Source organism: Capricornis sumatraensis, chromosome 9 (genome assembly GCF_032405125.1).
Source record: "Capricornis sumatraensis isolate serow.1 chromosome 9, serow.2, whole genome shotgun sequence".
Lineage (NCBI taxonomy): Eukaryota > Metazoa > Chordata > Mammalia > Artiodactyla > Bovidae > Capricornis > Capricornis sumatraensis.
Window position 1 is genome coordinate 33947110 of NC_091077.1, and position 2969 is coordinate 33950078.

Genomic DNA, 2969 nt, shown 5'->3' on the forward strand with positions numbered 1-2969 from the left:
GAAGCTCCCAAAATCCAAGTTATGAGGATTTTTTACACATGCACACAAAAGCCACACCTAAAACAATCTCACATTTTAAAATTATAAAGCTCATAAGGAGTCAATTTCCCAATACATTTGAATACTCAGACTAAACTTTTAAAAACTTTGGAGATGATTTTACATCTATAGAAAAAAGGCATTTTAAAATCTGATTTCTTTGATGAAAGTTTACAAAAATGACTGATGGAAAAAAATTGGAGTATCCCTCCCTGTGTTACCCTTAGGCATCCCTGGAACTAATTCAAACTGAACTTGAAGCTTATTCATTATTACTTAGAATTTTCTGACTTTAATCAAAGTAGGATGTTCAATTTCAGTTGGCACTTAGGTCAACACAATATGAAATGGAAAATTATAAATGTTAGAACAGAGGGGTGGATCCTGAGCTGCCAAAGCCGCTGTCCTGAACTCCCGCGCGGGTTCCTCTAATCCCATTGTCTCTTTTAGATTCCCTTGGGCCTGTCCGCTCTCTGAGCCCGAAATTCGGGCTGGGTGGTACCACAGCCTGGACCTAGTGGCTTAACAGTAGCAACAGCAGCGGCAGCCACAGACCCCCTCTTTCTGAATACGAGCACCGCAGGGACCCAGAAAGCCCGCACAGTCGTTTAGAGAAAATGGCAGAAGATATTGATATTGAAGCAATGCTTGAGGCTCCTTACAAGAAGGATGAGAACAAGTTGAGCAGTGCTAACGGCCATGAAGAACGTACCAAAAAGAGGGAAAAAAGCAAGAGCAGAAGTCGTAGTCATGAACGAAAAAGAAACAAAAGTAAGGAACGGGAGCCAAGTAGAGATAGAGAAAGGAAAAAGAGCAAAAGCCGTGCATGGAAGCGAAATAGAAGCAAAGAAAGGAGACGGAGCCGATCAAGAAGGCGAGATCGCAGATTCAGAGGCTGCTACAGAAGTCCTTACAGACGACGTTCTCGAAGCAAAAGTCCATTCAGAAAAGACAAGAGCCCTGTGAGGGAACGTATTGATAATCTCGCTTCTAAGGAAAGAGATGCAAGGACTGTTTTCTGCATGCAGCTGGCAGCGAGAATTCGGCCAAGGGATTTGGAAGAGTTTTTCTCTACAGTTGGGAAGGTTCGTGATGTGAGGATGATTTCTGACAGAAATTCAAGACGTTCCAAAGGAATTGCTTATGTGGAGTTTGTTGATGTTCGCTCAGTGCCTCTAGCAATAGCATTAACTGGTCAGTGGGTTTTAGGAGTGCCGATCATAGTACAAGCATCACAGGCAGAAAAAAACAGCCGCAGCAATGGCAAACAATCTACAAAAGGGAAGTGCTGGACCTATGAGGCTTTATGTGGGCTCGTTACACTTTAACATAACTGAAGATATGCTTCGAGGGATTTTTGAGCCATTTGGAAGGACTGAAAGTATCCAGCTCATGATGGATAGTGAAACAGGTCGATCCAAGGGATATGGATTTATTACGTTTTCTGATTCAGAATGTGCCAAGAAAGCTTTGGAACAACTTAATGGATCTGAGCTAGCAGGAAGGCCCATGAAAGTTGGTCATGTTACTGAACGTACTGATGCTTCCAGTGCTAGCTCATTTTTGGACAGTGATGAACTGGAAAGGACTGGAATTGACTTGGGAACAACTGGTCATCTCCAGTTAATGGTAAGACTTGCAGAGGGTACAGGTTTGCAGATCCAGCCAGCAGCACAGCAAGCTTTGCGTATGAGTGGCTCTTTGGCATTTGGTGCTGTGGCAGATTTGCAAACAAGACTTTCCCAACAGACTGAAGCTTCAGCGTTAGCTGCAGCTGCCTCTGTTCAACCTCTGGCAACACAGTGTTTCTAACTCTCTAACATGTTTAATCCTCAAACAGAAGAAGAAGTTGGATGGGATACAGAGATTAAAGACGATGTGATTGAAGAATGCAATAAACACGGAGGAGTTATTCATATTTATGTTGACAAAAATTCAGCTCAGGGCAATGTGTATGTGAAGTGCCCATCAATTGCTGTAGCCATTGCTGCTGTCAATGTGTTGCATGGCAGGTGGTTTGCGGGTAAAATGATAACAGCAGCATATGTATCTCTTCCAACTTATCACAACCTCTTCCCTGATTCTATGACAGCAACACAACTACTGGTTCCAAGTAGATGATGGAGGAAAATATAGTCCTTTATGTACATAGCTTTCTTTCTTTCTTGAGAATTCATTTTGAGTTATCTTTTATTTAGATAAAAAATAAAGAGGCAAGGGTCTACTGTCATTTGTATACAATTCCTGTTACCTTGGAAAAATAAAAATGTTAACAGGGAAAAAAATAATAAATGTTAGGACAAAGAAAATCCCCTTTGTCTTTTTTTCTGAGAAAGTTGGCAGAAAATCATTTTATTTCTAATATCATTCTTTTGTTGAAAGTTTTCTCAACTTAGGCATTAAAAATTGTCATTCTTACAAATATATATATAAAAGTTCATGCTGGGTCTACCTTTATGTTCACTCAGTAAATACTCAGTGAATGTTTATTGTGTATTCAAGCCATGAAATTAAAAGAAGCTTACTCCTTGGAAGGAAAGGAGTAAGCATATTGAAAAGCAGAGACATTACTTTGCCAACAAAGGTCCATCTAGTCAAGGCTATGGTTCTGTATGGATGTGAGAGTTGGACTGTGAAGAAAGCTGAGTGCCAAAGAATTGATGCTTTTGAACTGTGATGTTGGAGAAGACTCTTGAGAGTCCCTTGGACTACAAGGAGATCCAACCAGTCCATTCTAAAGGATATCTGTCCTGGGTGTTCTTTGGAAGGACTGATGCTAAAGCTGAAACTCCAATACTTTGGCCACCTCATGCGAAGAGTTGACTCATTGGAAAAGACTCTGATGCTGGGAGGGATTGGGGGCAGGTGGAGAAGGGGACGACCGAGGATGAGATGGCTGGATGGCATCACTGACTCGATGGACATGAGTT

The 2969-nt window shown here is 41.4% G+C and overlaps 1 pseudogene; it reads left to right on the forward strand.

Annotated features, from left to right (window-relative positions):
* The first annotated feature begins 656 nt into the window (after positions 1-656).
* On the forward strand, positions 657-2160 carry LOC138085870 (RNA-binding protein 39-like; annotated as a pseudogene).
* The last annotated feature ends 809 nt before the right edge of the window (positions 2161-2969 follow it).